Source organism: Pleurodeles waltl, chromosome 4_1, assembly GCF_031143425.1.
Source record: "Pleurodeles waltl isolate 20211129_DDA chromosome 4_1, aPleWal1.hap1.20221129, whole genome shotgun sequence".
NCBI classification, from domain to species: domain Eukaryota; kingdom Metazoa; phylum Chordata; class Amphibia; order Caudata; family Salamandridae; genus Pleurodeles; species Pleurodeles waltl.
In genome coordinates this window covers 53,331,494-53,354,604 of record NC_090442.1, presented here as the reverse complement: position 1 = coordinate 53,354,604, position 23,111 = coordinate 53,331,494, and the positions used below count along the sequence as shown (strand labels likewise).

General features: G+C 52.1%; 1 non-coding gene across 1 annotated transcript; it reads left to right on the top strand.

Annotated features, from left to right (window-relative positions):
• The first annotated feature begins 20,772 nt into the window (after positions 1-20,772).
• TRNAG-GCC (transfer RNA glycine (anticodon GCC)) lies at positions 20,773-20,843 on the top strand. The gene has a single exon. It is a non-coding gene; the product is annotated as a tRNA-Gly (tRNA).
• The last annotated feature ends 2,268 nt before the right edge of the window (positions 20,844-23,111 follow it).

Sequence of the window (23,111 nt, the reverse complement as noted above, 5' to 3'; positions counted from 1 at the left end):
CCTGCCTGCAGCTCTAAGGTCCTGGCATAAGACAGGTAGGCTTAGACTCCATTGTGACATGTCTTACTTCTCTTAGAAGAAGGTTCTGAGTTGCCAGGCAGCTTATCTTCTGCCGGGCACACTTTCCTTTGCAGGCTTTCAGGTTGTGAATCCAGCACTGCTTAGGTGTCCATGTCAGACATGAGCAGCTCATTGAGCCCCACTGTGTGTTTTTTGTGGAGATACAACTCTCAGACTAGAGGGAGCAGGCGGGAAGTGGGTGAGACTCACACAGGGTGGGTGGGGCAGTTAAAGGATGTTATCTAATAGTGTAATCGAGGAGTTGGGTTTTTTGTGCTCTACACTTTAACCAGCGATTCTTTCTAAAAGGAAATCTCAGGGCAGTACCCGCAATGAGTGGCATCCCCACACCCGAGGTTGCATTGTGGTAGCTGTTCCCTGAGCCCATAGCCCCTGTCCCCATGTCGCCCTTTCTCCTCGTGTAACTCACCCCAGGTTCGGTGGCTCTGATACTTGCTGCTTCTGCTGCGCGATCATCCCCATAATCTGGGCCTTTGTACGAAATGTCATGTAAGATGACTTTATTCAGCACAGCGTTTGTCATTTGCTTGGTTGTCCTGTCACTGTTGGATGTTTTCTTGCGCAGACTACTGTCTAATGGTGGGAAGGCCACGAGACACGTGACTTTTCTCTTTCCTTGTTAGCATAGTTTCCTGCCACTGTCTTGGTGTGCTGCCAGCCTGTGAGACACGTGTCTTGCCCATCTCAGCTCCACTGTGGCATGTTAGATATGTCTTTGAGCAGAGTCCCGGTCCCAGAGTTGCTGCCTTCTCTGCACTCTGGCTTGTAAGACTGCAGGCAAAGGCCCTCCCTGGCCCCTCAGCCAGATAGATACATTTACCTGCAGGGCTCAGCTTTGGTGAAAGATATTGGCGAGAGAGAGGAAAGGGGACGGCCCGTGGTGCACCCCCTATTTTGCATAGAACCACAGCCTCCTGGGAGGGCAGAGACATGAGGGTTCTCAGGGAAAGCCCTCCCAGGAGTGTTGAAGGGCAGGACGTGAAACACAGCAATCCCGGAATGGCCTGGTCTAAGATGCCTGTGCAATAGGCCTGGCCCTAGGCTTCCGGGGCTCTTCCTCGGCAGAGGCCCCAGTGGTATGAGCCCGACCAGCGCTGTGCCCGACCAGGGCTGTAGGGCGCGTTGGGAGCGCGTTAGGGACGCGAAAGAGGGCGCAGGGCGCAGAACTCTGCCCGTTTCTCCCCAGGATTTTGGGGAGGACAGGGAATCTGGCCAGGTCAGTGACTAGGCTTTCCCAGAAGGAAAGTCCAGTGACAGTGGCATGTTGTGAAACACAAGATTGCTGGTGGTCTGGAGGGTGCTTTCTGTCAGCCACTTCTCCCGGGAGCAGCCAGAGAGCAGGCTGATGTCGTGCTCTGTCAAGCACAACACTGGCCCCAAACCACTGTCCTTAGCAAAAGCAGAAACATTCATAGTTTCAGTCTCCTGCATCTGATTCCTGCCATCAGCATGTGAACGTTTGGCAGTCCAAGGCTTGCCATGCAAACTTTGTTCATAGGTGTCCCATGCGAATGCATGGGCCTCATCACTACTGTCTACGGCAGGGCTCTCTGCTCAGCCAATGTAAGTGAAGCATTGGTGGTTCAGTGGTAGAATTCTCACCTGCCACGCGGGAGGCCCGGGTTCGATTCCTGGCCAATGCAAAGCGCCCTTCTTTTGGCTTTGCTTTAGAAGTCAGAGATATAGACTTGGTGGGGATAAAATGTCAAAGAGTGACCCCGACGTGATTTGAACACGCAACTTTCTGATCTGGAGCCAGCCGCGCTACCGTTGCGCCACGAGGTCCCTGTGCTTGCAGTTCTCAGCCCCGGATCAAGAAATGCTTCTGTGCCTTTTATTGGCCCTCAGTACGCCTGTGGTTAAAGTAGAAGGCTTGGTGTCCCGTTTCCAGTCCTATTGGTGGAAATGACTAGAGGTGAAGAGATGAGAGAAGATAGAAATGTTGAGATAGAGCATGTCACGCAGGCAAAGCGAGAGCTCTAAGAGCAAAGCCAGACAGCTGTGTTTTAATTCAGGACTTGATGTCCCGTTTCCAGTCCTATTGGTGGAAATGACTAGAGGTGAAGAGATGAGAGAAGATAGAAATGTTGAGATAGAGCATGTCACGCAGGCAAAGCGAGAGCTCTAAGAGCAAAGCCAGACAGCTGTGTTTTAATTCAGGACTTGATGTAGGCAAAAGCATACGTCCCTGGGTGGGCTTGAACCACCAACCTTTCAGTTAACAGCCGAACGCGCTAACTGATTGTGCCACAGAGACCAACCACCACAGTGAGCGTGTTGGGACTCAATATATGTTTTTACCTTTGTGCTCCTGCCTGCAGCTCTAAGGTCCTGGCATAAGACAGGTAGGCTTAGACTCCATTGTGACATGTCTTACTTCTCTTAGAAGAAGGTTCTGAGTTGCCAGGCAGCTTATCTTGTGCCGGGCACACTTTCCTTTGCAGGCTTTCAGGTTGTGAATCCAGCACTGCTTAGGTGTCCATGTCAGACATGAGCAGCTCATTGAGCCCCATTGTGTGTTTTTTGTGGAGATACAACTCTCAGACTAGAGGGAGCAGGCGGGAAGTGGGTGAGACTCACACAGGGTGGGTGGGGCAGTTAAAGGATGTTATCTAATAGTGTAATCGAGGAGTAGGGTTTTTTGTGCTCTACACTTTAACCAGCGATTCTTTCTAAAAGGAAGTCCCAGGGCAGTACCCGCAATGAGTGGCATCCCCACACCCGAGGTTGCATTGTGGTAGCTGTTCCCTGAGCCCATAGCCCCTGTCCCCATGTCGCCCTTTCTCCTCGTGTAACTCACCCCAGGTTCGGTGGCTCTGATACTTGCTGCTTCTGCTGCGCGATCATCCCCATGATCTGGGCCTTTGTACGAAATGTCATGTAAGATGACTTTATTCAGCACGGCGTTTGTCATTTGCTTGGTTGTCCTGTCACTGTTGGATGTTTTCTTGCGCAGACTACTGTCTAATGGTGGGAAGGCCACGAGACACGTGACTTTTCTCTTTCCTTGTTAGCATAGTTTCCTGCCACTGTCTTGGTGGGCTGCCAGCCTGTGAGACACGTGTCTTGCCCATCTCAGCTCCACTGTGGCATGTTAGATATGTCTTTGAGCAGAGTCCCGGTCCCAGGGTTGCTGCCTTCTCTGCACTCTGGCTTGTAAGACTGCAGGCAAAGGCCCTCCCTGGCCCCTCAGCCAGATAGATACATTTACCTGCAGGGCTCAGCTTTGGTGAAAGATATTGGCGAGAGAGAGGAAAGGGGACGGCCCGTGGTGCACCCCCTATTTTGCATAGAACCACAGCCTCCTGGGAGGGCAGAGACATGAGAGTTCTCAGGGAAAGCCCTCCCAGGAGTGTTGAAGGGCAGGACATGAAACACAGCAATCCCGGAATGGCCTGGTCTAAGATGCCTGTGCAATAGGCCTGGCCCTAGGCTTCCGGGGCTCTTCCTCGGCAGAGGCCCCAGTGGTATGAGCCCGACCAGGGCTGTGCCCGACCAGGGCTGTAGGGCGCGTTGGGAGCGCGTTAGGGACGCGAAAGAGGGCGCAGGGCACAGAACTCTGCCCGTTTCTCCCCAGGATTTTGGGGAGGACAGGGAATCTGGCCAGGTCAGTGACTAGGCTTTCCCAGAAGGAAAGTCCAGTGACAGTGGCATGTTGTGAAACACAAGATTGCTGGTGGTCTGGAGGGTGCTTTCTGTCAGCCACTTCTCCCGGGAGCAGCCAGAGAGCAGGCTGATGTCGTGCTCTGTCAAGCACAACACTGGCCCCAAACCACTGTCCTTAGCAAAAGCAGAAACATTCATAGTTTCAGTCTCCTGCATCTGATTCCTGCCATCAGCATGTGAACGTTTGGCAGTCCAAGGCTTGCCATGCAAACTTTGTTCATAGGTGTCCCATGCGAATGGATGGGCCTCATCACTACTGTATACGGCAGGGCTCTCTGCTCAGCCTATGTAAGTGAAGCATTGGTGGTTCAGTGGTAGAATTCTCGCCTGCCACGCAGGAGGCCCGGGTTCGATTCCCGGCCAATGCAAAGCGCCCTTCTTTTGGCTTTGCTTTAGAAGTCAGAGATATAGACTTGGTGGGGAAAAAAATGTCAAAGAGTGACCCCGACGTGATTTGAACACGCAACCTTCTGATCTGGAGTCAGACGCGCTACCGTTGCGCCACGAGGTCCCTGTGCATGCAGTTCTCAGCCCCGGATCAAGAAATGCTTCTGTGCCTTTTATTGGCCCTCAGTACGCCTGTGGTTAAAGTAGAAGGCTTGGTGTCCCGTTTCCAGTCCTATTGGTGGAAATGACTAGAGGTGAAGAGATGAGAGAAGATAGAAATGTTGAGATAGAGCATGTCACGCAGGCAAAGCGAGAGCTCTAAGAGCAAAGCCAGACAGCTGTGTTTTAATTCAGGACTTGATGTCCCGTTTCCAGTCCTATTGGTGGAAATGACTAGAGGTGAAGAGATGAGAGAAGATAGAAATGTTGAGATAGAGCATGTCACGCAGGCAAAGCGAGAGCTCTAAGAGCAAAGCCAGACAGCTGTGTTTTAATTCAGGACTTGATGTAGGCAAAAGCATACGTCCCTGGGTGGGCTTGAACCACCAACCTTTCGGTTAACAGCCGAACGCGCTAACCGATTGCGTCACAGAGACCAACCACCGCAGTGAACGTGTTGGGACTTAATATATGTTTTTACCTTTGTGCTCCTGCCTGCAGCTCTAAGGTCCTGGCATAAGACAGGTAGGCTTAGACTCCATTGTGACATGTCTTACTTCTCTTAGAAGAAGGTTCTGAGTTGCCAGGCAGCTTATCTTCTGCCGGGCACACTTTCCTTTGCAGGCTTTCAGGTTGTGAATCCAGCACTGCTTAGGTGTCCATGTCAGACATGAGCAGCTCATTGAGCCCCACTGTGTGTTTTTTGTGGAGATACAACTCTCAGACTAGAGGGAGCAGGCGGGAAGTGGGTGAGACTCACACAGGGTGGGTGGGGCAGTTAAAGGATGTTATCTAATAGTGTAATCGAGGAGTTGGGTTTTTTGTGCTCTACACTTTAACCAGCGATTCTTTCTAAAAGGAAATCCCAGGGCAGTACCCGCAATGAGTGGCATCCCCACACCCGAGGTTGCATTGTGGTAGCTGTTCCCTGAGCCCATAGCCCCTGTCCCCATGTCGCCCTTTCTCCTCGTGTAACTCACCCCAGGTTCGGTGGCTCTGATACTTGCTGCTTCTGCTGCGCGATCATCCCCATGATCTGGGCCTTTGTATGAAATGTCATGTAAGATGACTTTATTCAGCACGGCGTTTGTCATTTGCTTGGTTGTCCTGTCACTGTTGGATGTTTTCTTGCGCAGACTACTGTCTAATGGTGGGAAGGCCACGAGACACGTGACTTTTCTCTTTCCTTGTTAGCATAGTTTCCTGCCACTGTCTTGGTGTGCTGCCAGCCTGTGAGACACGTGTCTTGCCCATCTCAGCTCCACTGTGGCATGTTAGATATGTCTTTGAGCAGAGTCCCGGTCCCAGAGCTGCTGCCTTCTCTGCACTCTGGCTTGTAAGACTGCAGGCAAAGGCCCTCCCTGGCCCCTCAGCCAGATAGATACATTTACCTGCAGGGCTCAGCTTTGGTGAAAGATATTGGCGAGAGAGAGGAAAGGGGACGGCCCGTGGTGCACCCCCTATTTTGCATAGAACCACAGCCTCCTGGGAGGGCAGAGACATGAGGGTTCTCAGGGAAAGCCCTCCCAGGAGTGTTGAAGGGCAGGACGTGAAACACAGCAATCCCGGAATGGCCTGGTCTAAGATGCCTGTGCAATAGGCCTGGCCCTAGGCTTCCGGGGCTCTTCCTCGGCAGAGGCCCCAGTGGTATGAGCCCGACCAGGGCTGTAGGGCGCGTTGGGAGCGCGTTAGGGACGCGAAAGAGGGCGCAGGGCGCATAACTCTGCCCGTTTCTCCCCAGGATTTTGGGGAGGACAGGGAATCTGGCCAGGTCAGTGACTAGGCTTTCCCAGAAGGAAAGTCCAGTGACAGTGGCATGTTGTGAAACACAAGATTGCTGGTGGTCTGGAGAGTGCTTTCTGTCAGCCACTTCTCCCGGGAGCAGCCAGAGAGCAGGCTGATGTCGTGCTCTGTCAAGCACAACACTGGCCCCAAACCACTGTCCTTAGCAAAAGCAGAAACATTTATAGTTTCAGTCTCCTGCATCTGATTCCTGCCATCAGCATGTGAACGTTTGGCAGTCCAAGGCTTGCCATGCAAACTTTGTTCATAGGTGTCCCATGCGAATGCATGGGCCTCGTCACTACTGTCTACGGCAGGGCTCTCTGCTCAGGCTATGTAAGCGTAGCATTGGTGGTTCAGTGGTAGAATTCTCGTCTGCCACGTGGGAGGCCCGGGTTCGATTCCCGGCCAATGCAAAGCGCCCTTCTTTTGGCTTTGCTTTAGAAGTCAGAGATATAGACTTGGTGGGGAAAAAAATGTCAAAGAGTGACCCCGACGTGATTTGAACACACAACCTTCTGATCTGGAGTCAGACGCGCTACCGTTGCGCCACGAGGTCCCTGTGCATGCAGTTCTCAGCCCCGGATCAAGAAATGCTTCTGTGCCTTTTATTGGCCCTCAGTACGCCTGTGGTTAAAGTAGAAGGCTTGGTGTCCCGTTTCCAGTCCTATTGGTGGAAATGACTAGAGGTGAAGAGATGAGAGAAGATAGAAATGTTGAGATAGAGCATGTCACGCAGGCAAAGCGAGAGCTCTAAGAGCAAAGCCAGACAGCTGTGTTTTAATTCAGGACTTGATGTCCCGTTTCCAGTCCTATTGGTGGAAATGACTAGAGGTGAAGAGATGAGAGAAGATAGAAATGTTGAGATAGAGCATGTCACGCAGGCAAAGCGAGAGCTCTAAGAGCAAAGCCAGACAGCTGTGTTTTAATTCAGGACTTGATGTAGGCAAAAGCATACGTCCCTGGGTGGGCTTGAACCACCAACCTTTCGGTTAACAGCCGAACGCGCTAACCGATTCCGCCACAGAGACCAACCACCGCAGTGAGCGTGTTGGGACTCAATATATGTTTTTACCTTTGTGCTCCTGCCTGCAGCTCTAAGGTCCTGGCATAAGACAGGTAGGCTTAGACTCCATTGTGACATGTCTTACTTCTCTTAGAAGAAGGTTCTGAGTTGCCAGGCAGCTTATCTTCTGCCGGGCACACTTTCCTTTGCAGGCTTTCAGGTTGTGAATCCAGCACTGCTTAGGTGTCCATGTCAGACATGAGCAGCTCATTGAGCCCCACTGTGTGTTTTTTGTGGAGATACAACTCTCAGACTAGAGGGAGCAGGCGGGAAGTGGGTGAGACTCACACAGGGTGGGTGGGGCAGTTAAAGGATGTTATCTAATAGTGTAATCGAGGAGTTGGGTTTTTTGTGCTCTACACTTTAACCAGCGATTCTTTCTAAAAGGAAATCTCAGGGCAGTACCCGCAATGAGTGGCATCCCCACACCCGAGGTTGCATTGTGGTAGCTGTTCCCTGAGCCCATAGCCCCTGTCCCCATGTCGCCCTTTCTCCTCGTGTAACTCACCCCAGGTTCGGTGGCTCTGATACTTGCTGCTTCTGCTGCGCGATCATCCCCATGATCTGGGCCTTTGTACGAAATGTCATGTAAGATGACTTTATTCAGCACGGCGTTTGTCATTTGCTTGGTTGTCCTGTCACTGTTGGATGTTTTCTTGCGCAGACTACTGTCTAATGGTGGGAAGGCCACGAGACACGTGACTTTTCTCTTTCCTTGTTAGCATAGTTTCCTGCCACTGTCTTGGTGTGCTGCCAGCCTGTGAGACACGTGTCTTGCCCATCTCAGCTCCACTGTGGCATGTTAGATATGTCTTTGAGCAGAGTCCCGGTCCCAGAGTTGCTGCCTTCTCTGCACTCTGGCTTGTAAGACTGCAGGCAAAGGCCCTCCCTGGCCCCTCAGCCAGATAGATACATTTACCTGCATAGCTCAGCTTTGGTGAAAGATATTGGCGAGAGAGAGGAAAGGGGACGGCCCGTGGTGCACCCCCTATTTTGCATAGAACCACAGCCTCCTGGGAGGGCAGAGACATGAGGGTTCTCAGGGAAAGCCCTCCCAGGAGTGTTGAAGGGCAGGACGTGAAACACAGCAATCCCGGAATGGCCTGGTCTAAGATGCCTGTGCAATAGGCCTGGCCCTAGGCTTCCGGGGCTCTTCCTCGGCAGAGGCCCCAGTGGTATGAGCCCGACCAGGGCTGTGCCCGACCAGGGCTGTAGGGCGCGTTGGGAGCGCGTTAGGGACGCGAAAGAGGGCGCAGGGCGCAGAACTCTGCCTGTTTCTCCCCAGGATTTTGGGGAGGACAGGGAATCTGGCCAGGTCAGTGACTAGGCTTTCCCAGAAGGAAAGTCCAGTGACAGTGGCATGTTGTGAAACACAAGATTGCTGGTGGTCTGGAGGGTGCTTTCTGTCAGCCACTTCTCCCGGGAGCAGCCAGAGAGCAGGCTGATGTCGTTCTCTGTCAAGCACAACACTGGCCCCAAACCACTGTCCTTAGCAAAAGCAGAAACATTCATAGTTTCAGTCTCCTGCATCTGATTCCTGCCATCAGCATGTGAACGTTTGGCAGTCCAAGGCTTGCCATGCAAACTTTGTTCATAGGTGTCCCATGCGAATGCATGGGCCTCATCACTACTGTATACGGCAGGGCTCTCTGCTCAGCCTACGTAAGTGAAGCATTGGTGGTTCAGTGGTAGAATTCTCGCCTGCCACGCGGGAGGCCTGGGTTCGATTCCCGGCCAATGCAAAGCGCCCTTCTTTTGGCTTTGCTTTAGAAGTCAGAGATATAGACTTGGTGGGGAAAAAAATGTCAAAGAGTGACCCCGACGTGATTTGAACACGCAACCTTCTGATCTGGAGTCAGACGCGCTACCGTTGCGCCACGAGGTCCCTGTGCATGCAGTTCTCAGCCCCGGATCAAGAAATGCTTCTGTGCCTTTTATTGGCCCTCAGTACGCCTGTGGTTAAAGTAGAAGGCTTGGTGTCCCGTTTCCAGTCCTATTGGTGGAAATGACTAGAGGTGAAGAGATGAGAGAAGATAGAAATGTTGAGATAGAGCATGTCACGCAGGCAAAGCGAGAGCTCTAAGAGCAAAGCCAGACAGCTGTGTTTTAATTCAGGACTTGATGTCCCGTTTCCAGTCCTATTGGTGGAAATGACTAGAGGTGAAGAGATGAGAGAAGATAGAAATGTTGAGATAGAGCATTTCACGCAGGCAAAGCGAGAGCTCTAAGAGCAAAGCCAGACAGCTGTGTTTTAATTCAGGACTTGATGTAGGCAAAAGCATACGTCCCTGGGTGGGTTTGAGCCACCAACCTTTCAGTTAACAGCCAAACGCGCTAACCGATTGCGCCACAGAGACCAACCACCACAGTGAGCGTGTTGGGACTCAATATATGTTTTTACCTATGTGCTCCTGCCTGCAGCTCTAAGGTCCTGGCATAAGACAGGTAGGCTTAGACTCCATTGTGACATGTCTTACTTCTCTTAGAAGAAGGTTCTGAGTTGCCAGGCAGCTTATCTTCTGCCGGGCACACTTTCCTTTGCAGGCTTTCAGGTTGTGAATCCAGCACTGCTTAGGTGTCCATGTCAGACATGAGCAGCTCATTGAGCCCCACTGTGTGTTTTTTGTGGAGATACAACTCTCAGACTAGAGGGAGCAGGCGGGAAGTGGGTGAGACTCACACAGGGTGGGTGGGGCAGTTAAAGGATGTTATCTAATAGTGTAATCGAGGAGTTGGGTTTTTTGTGCACTACACTTTAACCAGCGATTCTTTCTAAAAGGAAATCCCAGGGCAGTACCCGCAATGAGTGGCATCCCCACACCCGAGGTTGCATTGTGGTAGCTGTTCCCTGAGCCCATAGCCCCTGTCCCCATGTCGCCCTTTCTCCTCGTGTAACTCACCCCAGGTTCGGTGGCTCTGATACTTGCTGCTTCTGCTGCGCGATCATCCCCATGATCTGGGCCTTTGTACGAAATGTCATGTAAGATGACTTTATTCAGCACGGCGTTTGTCATTTGCTTGGTTGTCCTGTCACTGTTGGATGTTTTCTTGCGCAGACTACTGTCTAATGGTGGGAAGGCCACGAGACACGTGACTTTTCTCTTTCCTTGTTAGCATAGTTTCCTGCCACTGTCTTGGTGTGCTGCCAGCCTGTGAGACACGTGTCTTGCCCATCTCAGCTCCACTGTGGCATGTTAGATATGTCTTTGAGCAGAGTCCCGGTCCCAGAGTTGCTGCCTTCTCTGCACTCTGGCTTGTAAGACTGCAGGCAAAGGCCCTCCCTGGCCCCTCAGCCAGATAGATACATTTACCTGCAGGGCTCAGCTTTGGTGAAAGATATTGGCGAGAGAGAGGAAAGGGGACGGCCCGTGGTGCACCCCCTATTTTGCATAGAACCACAGCCTCCTGGGAGGGCAGAGACATGAGGGTTCTCAGGGAAAGCCCTCCCAGGAGTGTTGAAGGGCAGGACGTGAAACACAGCAATCCCGGAATGGCCTGGTCTAAGATGCCTGTGCAATAGGCCTGGCCCTAGGCTTCCGGGGCTCTTCCTCGGCAGAGGCCCCAGTGGTATGAGCCCGACCAGCGCTGTGCCCGACCAGGGCTGTAGGGCGCGTTGGGAGCGCGTTAGGGACGCGAAAGAGGGCGCAGGGCGCAGAACTCTGCCCGTTTCTCCCCAGGATTTTGGGGAGGACAGGGAATCTGGCCAGGTCAGTGACTAGGCTTTCCCAGAAGGAAAGTCCAGTGACAGTGGCATGTTGTGAAACACAAGATTGCTGGTGGTCTGGAGGGTGCTTTCTGTCAGCCACTTCTCCCGGGAGCAGCCAGAGAGCAGGCTGATGTCGTGCTCTGTCAAGCACAACACTGGCCCCAAACCACTGTCCTTAGCAAAAGCAGAAACATTCATAGTTTCAGTCTCCTGCATCTGATTCCTGCCATCAGCATGTGAACGTTTGGCAGTCCAAGGCTTGCCATGCAAACTTTGTTCATAGGTGTCCCATGCGAATGCATGGGCCTCATCACTACTGTCTACGGCAGGGCTCTCTGCTCAGCCAATGTAAGTGAAGCATTGGTGGTTCAGTGGTAGAATTCTCGCCTGCCACGCGGGAGGCCCGGGTTCGATTCCTGGCCAATGCAAAGCGCCCTTCTTTTGGCTTTGCTTTAGAAGTCAGAGATATAGACTTGGTGGGGATAAAATGTCAAAGAGTGACCCCGACGTGATTTGAACACACAACTTTCTGATCTGGAGCCAGCCGCGCTACCGTTGCGCCACGAGGTCCCTGTGCTTGCAGTTCTCAGCCCCGGATCAAGAAATGCTTCTGTGCCTTTTATTGGCCCTCAGTACGCCTGTGGTTAAAGTAGAAGGCTTGGTGTCCCGTTTCCAGTCCTATTGGTGGAAATGACTAGAGGTGAAGAGATGAGAGAAGATAGAAATGTTGAGATAGAGCATGTCACGCAGGCAAAGCGAGAGCTCTAAGAGCAAAGCCAGACAGCTGTGTTTTAATTCAGGACTTGATGTCCCGTTTCCAGTCCTATTGGTGGAAATGACTAGAGGTGAAGAGATGAGAGAAGATAGAAATGTTGAGATAGAGCATGTCACGCAGGCAAAGCGAGAGCTCTAAGAGCAAAGCCAGACAGCTGTGTTTTAATTCAGGACTTGATGTAGGCAAAAGCATACGTCCCTGGGTGGGCTTGAACCACCAACCTTTCGGTTAACAGCCGAACGCGCTAACCGATTCCGCCACAGAGACCAACCACCGCAGTGAGCGTGTTGGGACTCAATATATGTTTTTACCTTTGTGCTCCTGCCTGCAGCTCTAAGGTCCTGGCATAAGACAGGTAGGCTTAGACTCCATTGTGACATGTCTTACTTCTCTTAGAAGAAGGTTCTGAGTTGCCAGGCAGCTTATCTTCTGCCGGGCACACTTTCCTTTGCAGGCTTTCAGGTTGTGAATCCAGCACTGCTTAGGTGTCCATGTCAGACATGAGCAGCTCATTGAGCCCCACTGTGTGTTTTTTGTGGAGATACAACTCTCAGACTAGAGGGAGCAGGCGGGAAGTGGGTGAGACTCACACAGGGTGGGTGGGGCAGTTAAAGGATGTTATCTAATAGTGTAATCGAGGAGTTGGGTTTTTTGTGCTCTACACTTTAACCAGCGATTCTTTCTAAAAGGAAATCTCAGGGCAGTACCCGCAATGAGTGGCATCCCCACACCCGAGGTTGCATTGTGGTAGCTGTTCCCTGAGCCCATAGCCCCTGTCCCCATGTCGCCCTTTCTCCTCGTGTAACTCACCCCAGGTTCGGTGGCTCTGATACTTGCTGCTTCTGCTGCGCGATCATCCCCATGATCTGGGCCTTTGTACGAAATGTCATGTAAGATGACTTTATTCAGCACGGCGTTTGTCATTTGCTTGGTTTTCCTGTCACTGTTGGATGTTTTCTTGCGCAGACTACTGTCTAATGGTGGGAAGGCCACGAGACACGTGACTTTTCTCTTTCCTTGTTAGCATAGTTTCCTGCCACTGTCTTGGTGTGCTGCCAGCCTGTGAGACACGTGTCTTGCCCATCTCAGCTCCACTGTGGCATGTTAGATATGTCTTTGAGCAGAGTCCCGGTCCCAGAGTTGCTGCCTTCTCTGCACTCTGGCTTGTAAGACTGCAGGCAAAGGCCCTCCCTGGCCCCTCAGCCAGATAGATACATTTACCTGCATAGCTCAGCTTTGGTGAAAGATATTGGCGAGAGAGAGGAAAGGGGACGGCCCGTGGTGCACCCCCTATTTTGCATAGAACCACAGCCTCCTGGGAGGGCAGAGACATGAGGGTTCTCAGGGAAAGCCCTCCCAGGAGTGTTGAAGGGCAGGACGTGAAACACAGCAATCCCGGAATGGCCTGGTCTAAGATGCCTGTGCAATAGGCCTGGCCCTAGGCTTCCGGGGCTCTTCCTCGGCAGAGGCCCCAGTGGTATGAGCCCGACCAGGGCTGTGCCCGACCAGGGCTGTAGGGCGCGTTGGGAGCGCGTTAGGGACGCGAAAGAGGGCGCAGGGCGCAGAACTCTGCCTGTTTCTCCCCAGGATTTTGGGGAGGACAGGGAATCTGGCCAGGTCAGTGACTAGGCTTTCCCAGAAGGAAAGTCCAGTGACAGTGGCATGTTGTGAAACACAAGATTGCTGGTGGTCTGGAGGGTGCTTTCTGTCAGCCACTTCTCCCGGGAGCAGCCAGAGAGCAGGCTGATGTCGTTCTCTGTCAAGCACAACACTGGCCCCAAACCACTGTCCTTAGCAAAAGCAGAAACATTCATAGTTTCAGTCTCCTGCATCTGATTCCTGCCATCAGCATGTGAACGTTTGGCAGTCCAAGGCTTGCCATGCAAACTTTGTTCATAGGTGTCCCATGCGAATGCATGGGCCTCATCACTACTGTATACGGCAGGGCTCTCTGCTCAGCCTACGTAAGTGAAGCATTGGTGGTTCAGTGGTAGAATTCTCGCCTGCCACGCGGGAGGCCTGGGTTCGATTCCCGGCCAATGCAAAGCGCCCTTCTTTTGGCTTTGCTTTAGAAGTCAGAGATATAGACTTGGTGGGGAAAAAAATGTCAAAGAGTGACCCCGACGTGATTTGAACACGCAACCTTCTGATCTGGAGTCAGACGCGCTACCGTTGCGCCACGAGGTCCCTGTGCATGCAGTTCTCAGCCCCGGATCAAGAAATGCTTCTGTGCCTTTTATTGGCCCTCAGTACGCCTGTGGTTAAAGTAGAAGGCTTGGTGTCCCGTTTCCAGTCCTATTGGTGGAAATGACTAGAGGTGAAGAGATGAGAGAAGATAGAAATGTTGAGATAGAGCATGTCACGCAGGCAAAGCGAGAGCTCTAAGAGCAAAGCCAGACAGCTGTGTTTTAATTCAGGACTTGATGTCCCGTTTCCAGTCCTATTGGTGGAAATGACTAGAGGTGAAGAGATGAGAGAAGATAGAAATGTTGAGATAGAGCATTTCACGCAGGCAAAGCGAGAGCTCTAAGAGCAAAGCCAGACAGCTGTGTTTTAATTCAGGACTTGATGTAGGCAAAAGCATACGTCCCTGGGTGGGTTTGAGCCACCAACCTTTCAGTTAACAGCCAAACGCGCTAACCGATTGCGCCACAGAGACCAACCACCACAGTGAGCGTGTTGGGACTCAATATATGTTTTTACCTATGTGCTCCTGCCTGCAGCTCTAAGGTCCTGGCATAAGACAGGTAGGCTTAGACTCCATTGTGACATGTCTTACTTCTCTTAGAAGAAGGTTCTGAGTTGCCAGGCAGCTTATCTTCTGCCGGGCACACTTTCCTTTGCAGGCTTTCAGGTTGTGAATCCAGCACTGCTTAGGTGTCCATGTCAGACATGAGCAGCTCATTGAGCCCCACTGTGTGTTTTTTGTGGAGATACAACTCTCAGACTAGAGGGAGCAGGCGGGAAGTGGGTGAGACTCACACAGGGTGGGTGGGGCAGTTAAAGGATGTTATCTAATAGTGTAATCGAGGAGTTGGGTTTTTTGTGCACTACACTTTAACCAGCGATTCTTTCTAAAAGGAAATCCCAGGGCAGTACCCGCAATGAGTGGCATCCCCACACCCGAGGTTGCATTGTGGTAGCTGTTCCCTGAGCCCATAGCCCCTGTCCCCATGTCGCCCTTTCTCCTCGTGTAACTCACCCCAGGTTCGGTGGCTCTGATACTTGCTGCTTCTGCTGCGCGATCATCCCCATGATCTGGGCCTTTGTACGAAATGTCATGTAAGATGACTTTATTCAGCACGGCGTTTGTCATTTGCTTGGTTGTCCTGTCACTGTTGGATGTTTTCTTGCGCAGACTACTGTCTAATGGTGGGAAGGCCACGAGACACGTGACTTTTCTCTTTCCTTGTTAGCATAGTTTCCTGCCACTGTCTTGGTGTGCTGCCAGCCTGTGAGACACGTGTCTTGCCCATCTCAGCTCCACTGTGGCATGTTAGATATGTCTTTGAGCAGAGTCCCGGTCCCAGAGTTGCTGCCTTCTCTGCACTCTGGCTTGTAAGACTGCAGGCAAAGGCCCTCCCTGGCCCCTCAGCCAGATAGATACATTTACCTGCAGGGCTCAGCTTTGGTGAAAGATATTGGCGAGAGAGAGGAAAGGGGACGGCCCGTGGTGCACCCCCTATTTTGCATAGAACCACAGCCTCCTGGGAGGGCAGAGACATGAGGGTTCTCAGGGAAAGCCCTCCCAGGAGTGTTGAAGGGCAGGACGTGAAACACAGCAATCCCGGAATGGCCTGGTCTAAGATGCCTGTGCAATAGGCCTGGCCCTAGGCTTCCGGGGCTCTTCCTCGGCAGAGGCCCCAGTGGTATGAGCCCGACCAGCGCTGTGCCCGACCAGGGCTGTAGGGCGCGTTGGGAGCGCGTTAGGGACGCGAAAGAGGGCGCAGGGCGCAGAACTCTGCCCGTTTCTCCCCAGGATTTTGGGGAGGACAGGGAATCTGGCCAGGTCAGTGACTAGGCTTTCCCAGAAGGAAAGTCCAGTGACAGTGGCATGTTGTGAAACACAAGATTGCTGGTGGTCTGGAGGGTGCTTTCTGTCAGCCACTTCTCCCGGGAGCAGCCAGAGAGCAGGCTGATGTCGTGCTCTGTCAAGCACAACACTGGCCCCAAACCACTGTCCTTAGCAAAAGCAGAAACATTCATAGTTTCAGTCTCCTGCATCTGATTCCTGCCATCAGCATGTGAACGTTTGGCAGTCCAAGGCTTGCCATGCAAACTTTGTTCATAGGTGTCCCATGCGAATGCATGGGCCTCATCACTACTGTCTACGGCAGGGCTCTCTGCTCAGCCAATGTAAGTGAAGCATTGGTGGTTCAGTGGTAGAATTCTCGCCTGCCACGCGGGAGGCCCGGGTTCGATTCCTGGCCAATGCAAAGCGCCCTTCTTTTGGCTTTGCTTTAGAAGTCAGAGATATAGACTTGGTGGGGATAAAATGTCAAAGAGTGACCCCGACGTGATTTGAACACACAACTTTCTGATCTGGAGCCAGCCGCGCTACCGTTGCGCCACGAGGTCCCTGTGCTTGCAGTTCTCAGCCCCGGATCAAGAAATGCTTCTGTGCCTTTTATTGGCCCTCAGTACGCCTGTGGTTAAAGTAGAAGGCTTGGTGTCCCGTTTCCAGTCCTATTGGTGGAAATGACTAGAGGTGAAGAGATGAGAGAAGATAGAAATGTTGAGATAGAGCATGTCACGCAGGCAAAGCGAGAGCTCTAAGAGCAAAGCCAGACAGCTGTGTTTTAATTCAGGACTTGATGTCCCGTTTCCAGTCCTATTGGTGGAAATGACTAGAGGTGAAGAGATGAGAGAAGATAGAAATGTTGAGATAGAGCATGTCACGCAGGCAAAGCGAGAGCTCTAAGAGCAATGCCAGACAGCTGTGTTTTAATTCAGGACTTGATGTAGGCAAAAGCATACGTCCCTGGGTGGGCTTGAACCACCAACCTTTCAGTTAACAGCAGAACGCGCTATCTGATAGTGCCACAGAGACCAACCACCACAGTGAGCGTGTTGGGACTCAATACATGTTTTTACCTTTGTGCTCCTGCCTGCAGCTCTAAGGTCCTGGCATAAGACAGGTAGGCTTAGACTCCATTGTGACATGTCTTACTTCTCTTAGAAGAAGGTTCTGAGTTGCCAGGCAGCTTATCTTCTGCCGGGCACACTTTCCTTTGCAGGCTTTCAGGTTGTGAATCCAGCACTGCTTAGGTGTCCATGTCAGACATGAGCAGCTCATTGAGCCCCATTGTGTGTTTTTTGTGGAGATACAACTCTCAGACTAGAGGGAGCAGGCGGGAAGTGGGTGTGACTCACACAGGGTGGGTGGGGCAGTTAAAGGATGTTATCTAATAGTGTAATCGAGGAGTAGTGTTTTTTGTGCTCTACACTTTAACCAGCGATTCTTTCTAAAAGGAAGTCCCAGGGCAGTACCCGCAATGAGTGGCATCCCCACACCCGAGGTTGCATTGTGGTAGCTGTTCCCTGAGCCCATAGCCCCTGTCCCCATGTCGCCCTTTCTCCTCGTGTAACTCACCCCAGGTTCGGTGGCTCTGATACTTGCTGCTTCTGCTGCGCGATCATCCCCATGATCTGGGCCTTTGTACGAAATGTCATGTAAGATGACTTTATTCAGCACGGCGTTTGTCATTTGCTTGGTTTTCCTGTCACTGTTGGATGTTTTCTTGCGCAGACTACTGTCTAATGGTGGGAAGGCCACGAGACACGTGACTTTTCTCTTTCCTTGTTAGCATAGTTTCCTGCCACTGTCTTGGTGTGCTGCCAGCCTGTGAGACACGTGTCTTTCCCATCTCAGCTCCACTGTGGCATGTTAGATATGTCTTTGAGCAGAGTCCCGGTCCCAGAGTTGCTGCCTTCTCTGCACTCTGGCTTGTAAGACTGCAGGCAAAGGCCCTCCCTGGCCCCTCAGCCAGATAGATACATTTAGCTGCAGGGCTCAGCTTTGGTGAAAGATATTGGCGAGAGAGAGGAAAGGGGACGGCCCGTGGTGCACCCCCTATTTTGCATAGAACCACAGCCTCCTGGGAGGGCAGAGACATGAGAGTTCTCAGGGAAAGCCCTCCCAGGAGTGTTGAAGGGCAGGACATGAAACACAGCAATCCCGGAATGGCCTGGTCTAAGATGCCTGTGCAATAGGCCTGGCCCTAGGCTTCCGGGGCTCTTCCTCGGCAGAGGCCCCAGTGGTATGAGCCCGACCAGGGCTGTGCCCAACCAGGGCTGTAGGGTGCGTTGGGTGCGCGTTAGGGACGCGAAAGAGGTGCGCAGGGCACAGAACTCTGCCCGTTTCTCCCCAGGATTTTGGGGAGGACAGGGAATCTGGCCAGGTCAGTGACTAGGCTTTCCCAGAAGGAAAGTCCAGTGACAGTGGCATGTTGTGAAACACAAGATTGCTGGTGGTCTGGAGGGTGCTTTCTGTCAGCCACTTCTCCCGGGAGCAGCCAGAGAGCAGGCTGATGTCGTGCTCTGTCAAGCACAACACTGGCCCCAAACCACTGTCCTTAGCAAAAGCAGAAACATTCATAGTTTCAGTCTCCTGCATCTGATTCCTGCCATCAGCATGTGAACGTTTGGCAGTCCAAGGCTTGCCATGCAAACTTTGTTCATAGGTGTCCCATGCGAATGCATGGGCCTCATCACTACTGTCTACGGCAGGGCTCTCTGCTCAGCCTATGTAAGTGAAGCATTGGTGGTTCAGTGGTAGAATTCTCGCCTGCCACGCGGGAGCCCCGGGTTCGATTCCCGGCCAATGCAAAGCGCCCTTCTTTTGGCTTTGCTTTAGAAGTCAGAGATATAGACTTGGTGGTGAAAAAAATGTCAAAGAGTGACCCCAACGTGATTTGAACACGCAACCTTCTGAGCTGGAGTCAGACGCGCTACCGTTGCGCCACGAGGTCCCTGTGCATGCAGTTCTTAGCCCCGGATCAAGAAATGCTTCTGTGCCTTTTATTGGCCCTCAGTACGCCTGTGGTTAAAGTAGAAGGCTTGGTGTCCCGTTTCCAGTCCTATTGGTGGAAATGACTAGAGGTGAAGAGATGAGAGAAGATAGAAATGTTGAGATAGAGCATGTCACGCAGGCAAAGCGAGAGCTCTAAGAGCAAAGCCAGACAGCTGTGTTTTAATTCAGGACTTGATGTCCCGTTTCCAGTCCTATTGGTGGAAATGACTAGAGGTGAAGAGATGAGAGAAGATAGAAATGTTGAGATAGAGCATGTCACGCAGGCAAAGCGAGAGCTCTAAGAGCAAAGCCAGACAGCTGTGTTTTAATTCAGGACTTGATGTAGGCAAAAAGCATACGTTCCTGGGTGGGCTTGAACCACCAACCTTTCAGTTAACAGCCGAACGCGCTAACCGATTGCGCCACAGAAACCAACCACCGCAGTTAGTGTATTGGGACTCAATATATGTTTTTACCTTTGTGCTCCTGCCTGCAGCTCTAAGGTCCTGGCATAAGACAGGTAGGCTTAGACTCCATTGTGACATGTCTTACTTCTCTTAGAAGAAGGTTCTGAGTTGCCAGGCAGCTTATCTTCTGCCGGGCACACTTTCCTTTGCAGGCTTTCAGGTTGTGAATCCAGCACTGCTTAGGTGTCCATGTCAGACATGAGCAGCTCATTGAGCCCCATTGTGTGTTTTTTGTGGAGATACAACTCTCAGACTAGAGGGAGCAGGCGGGAAGTGGGTGAGACTCACACAGGGTGGGTGGGGCAGTTAAAGGATGTTATCTAATAGTGTAATCGAGGAGTAGGGTTTTTTGTGCTCTACACTTTAACCAGCGATTCTTTCTAAAAGGAAATCCCAGGGCAGTACCCGCAATGAGTGGCATCCCCACACCCGAGGTTGCATTGTGGTAGCTGTTCCCTGAGCCCATAGCCCCTGTCCCCATGTCGCCCTTTCTCCTCGTGTAACTCACCCCAGGTTCGGTGGCTCTGATACTTGCTGCTTCTGCTGCGCGATCATCCCCATGATCTGGGCCTTTGTACGAAATGTCATGTAAGATGACTTTATTCAGCACGGCGTTTGTCATTTGCTTGGTTGTCCTGTCACTGTTGGATGTTTTCTTGCACAGACTACTGTCTAATGGTGGGAAGGCCACGAGACACGTGACTTTTCTCTTTCCTTGTTAGCATAGTTTCCTGCCACTGTCTTGGTGTGCTGCCAGCCTGTGAGACACGTGTCTTGCCCATCTCAGATCCACTGTGGCATGTTAGATATGTCTTTGAGCAGAGTCCCGGTCCCAGAGTTGCTGCCTTCTCTGCACTCTGGCTTCTAAGACTGCAGGCAAAGGCCCTCCCTGGCCCCTCAGCCAGATAGATACATTTACCTGCAGGGCTCAGCTTTGGTGAAAGATATTGGCGAGAGAGAGGAAAGGGGACGGCCTGTGGTGCACCCCCTATTTTGCATAGAACCACAGCCTCCTGGGAGGGCAGAGACATGAGGGTTCTCAGGGAAAGCCCTCCCAGGAGTGTTGAAGGGCAGGACGTGAAACACAGCAATCCCGGAATGGCCTGGTCTAAGATGCCTGTGCAATAGGCCTGGCCCTAGGCTTCCGGGGCTCTTCCTCGGCAGAGGCCCCAGTGGTATGAGCCCGACCAGCGCTGTGCCCGACCAGGGCTGTAGGGCGCGTTGGGAGCGCGTTAGGGACGCGAAAGTGGGCGCAGGGCGCAGAACTCTGCCCGTTTCTCCCCAGGATTTTGGGGAGGACAGGGAATCTGGCCAGGTCAGTGACTAGGCTTTCCCAGAAGGAAAGTCCAGTGACAGTGGCATGTTGTGAAACACAAGATTGCTGGTGGTCTGGAGGGTGCTTTCTGTCAGCCACTTCTCCCGGGAGCAGCCAGAGAGCAGGCTGATGTTGTGCTCTGTCAAGCACAACACTGGCCCCAAACCACTGTCCTTAGCAAAAGCAGAAACATTCATAGTTTCAGTCTCCTGCATCTGATTCCTGCCATCAGCATGTGAACGTTTGGCAGTCCAAGGCTTGCCATGCAAACTTTGTTCATAGGTGTCCCATGCGAATGCATGGGCCTCATCACTACTGTCTACGGCAGGGCTCTCTGCTCAGCCTATGTAAGTGAAGCATTGGTGGTTCAGTGGTAGAATTCTCGCCTGCCAAGCGGGAGGCCCGGGTTCGATTCCCGGCCAATGCAAAGCGCCCTTCTTTTGGCTTTGCTTTAGAAGTCAGAGATATAGACTTGGTGGGGAAAAAAATGTCAAAGAGTGACCCCAACGTGATTTGAACACGCAACCTTCTGATCTGGAGTCAGACGCGCTACCGTTGCGCCACGAGGTCCCTGTGCATGCAGTTCTCAGCCCCGGATCATGAAATGCTTCTGTGCCTTTTATTGGCCCTCAGTACGCCTGTGGTTAAAGTAGAAGGCTTGGTGTCCCGTTTCCAGTCCTATTGGTGGAAATGACTAGAGGTGAAGAGATGAGAGAAGATAGAAATGTTGAGATAGAGCATGTCACGCAGGCAAAGCGAGAGCTCTAAGAGCAAAGCCAGACAGCTGTGTTTTAATTCAGGACTTGATGTCCCGTTTCCAGTCCTATTGGTGGAAATGACTAGAGGTGAAGAGATGAGAGAAGATAGAAATGTTGAGATAGAGCATGTCACGCAGGCAAAGCGAGAGCTCTAAGAGCAAAGCCAGACAGCTGTGTTTTAATTCAGGACTTGATGTAGGCAAAAGCATACGTCCCTGGGTGGGCTTGAACCACCAACCTTTCAGTTAACAACCGAACGCGCTAACCGATTGCGCCACAGAGACCAACCACCGCAGTGAGCGTGTTGGGACTCAATATATGTTTTTACCTTTGTGCTCCTGCCTGCAGCTCTAAGGTCCTGGCATAAGACAGGTAGGCTTAGACTCCATTGTGACATGTCTTACTTCTCTTAGAAGAAGGTTCTGAGTTGCCAGGCAGCTTATCTTCTGCCGGGCACACTTTCCTTTGCAGGCTTTCAGGTTGTGAATCCAGCACTGCTTAGGTGTCCATGTCAGACATGAGCAGCTCATTGAGCCCCATTGTGTGTTTTTTGTGGAGATACAACTCTCAGACTAGAGGGAGCAGGCGGGAAGTGGGTGAGACTCACACAGGGTGGGTGGGGCAGTTAAAGGATGTTATCTAATAGTGTAATCGAGGAGTAGGGTTTTTTGTGCTCTACACTTTAACCAGCGATTCTTTCTAAAAGGAAATCCCAGGGCAGTACCTGCAATGAGTGGCATCCCCACACCCGAGGTTGCATTGTGGTAGCTGTTCCCTGAGCCCATAGCCCCTGTCCCCATGTCGCCCTTTCTCCTCGTGTAACTCACCCCAGGTTCGGTGGCTCTGATACTTGCTGCTTCTGCTGCGCGATCATCCCCATGATCTGGGCCTTTGTACGAGATGTCATGTAAGATGACTTTATTCAGCACGGCGTTTGTCATTTGCTTGGTTGTCCTGTCACTGTTGGATGTTTTCTTGCGCAGACTACTGTCTAATGGTGGGAAGGCCACGAGACACGTGACTTTTCTCTTTCCTTGTTAGCATAGTTTCCTGCCACTGTCTTGGTGTGCTGCCAGCCTGTGAGACACGTGTCTTGCCCATCTCAGCTCCACTGTGGCATGTTAGATATGTCTTTGAGCAGAGTCCCGGTCCCAGAGTTGCTGCCTTCTCTGCACTCTGGCTTGTAAGACTGCAGGCAAAGGCCCTCCCTGGCCCCTCAGCCAGATAGATACATTTACCTGCAGGGCTCAGCTTTGGTGAAAGATATTGGCGAGAGAGAGGAAAGGGGACAGCCCGTGGTGCACCCCCTATTTTGCATAGAACCACAGCCTCCTGGGAGGGCAGAGACATGAGGGTTCTCAGGGAAAGCCCTCCCAGGAGTGTTGAAGGGCAGGACGTGAAACACAGCAATCCCGGAATGGCCTGGTCTAAGATGCCTGTGCAATAGGCCTGGCCCTAGGCTTCCGGGGCTCTTCCTCGGCAGAGGCCCCAGTGGTATGAGCCCGACCAGGGCTGTGCCCGACCAGGGCTGTAGGGCGCGTTGGGAGCGCGTTAGGGACGCGAAAGAGGGCGCAGGGCGCAGAACTCTGCCCGTTTCTCCCCAGGATTTTGGGGAGGACAGGGAATCTGGCCAGGTCAGTGACTAGGCTTTCCCAGAAGGAAAGTCCAGTGACAGTGGCATGTTGTGAAACACAAGATTGCTGGTGGTCTGGAGGGTGCTTTCTGTCAGCCACTTCTCCCGGGAGCAGCCAGAGAGCAGGCTGATGTCGTGCTCTGTCAAGCACAACACTGGCCCCAAACCACTGTCCTTAGCAAAAGCAGAAACATTCATAGTTTCAGTCTCCTGCATCTGATTCCTGCCATCAGCATGTGAACGTTTGGCAGTCCAAGGCTTGCCATGCAAACTTTGTTCATAGGTGTCCCATGCGAATGCATGG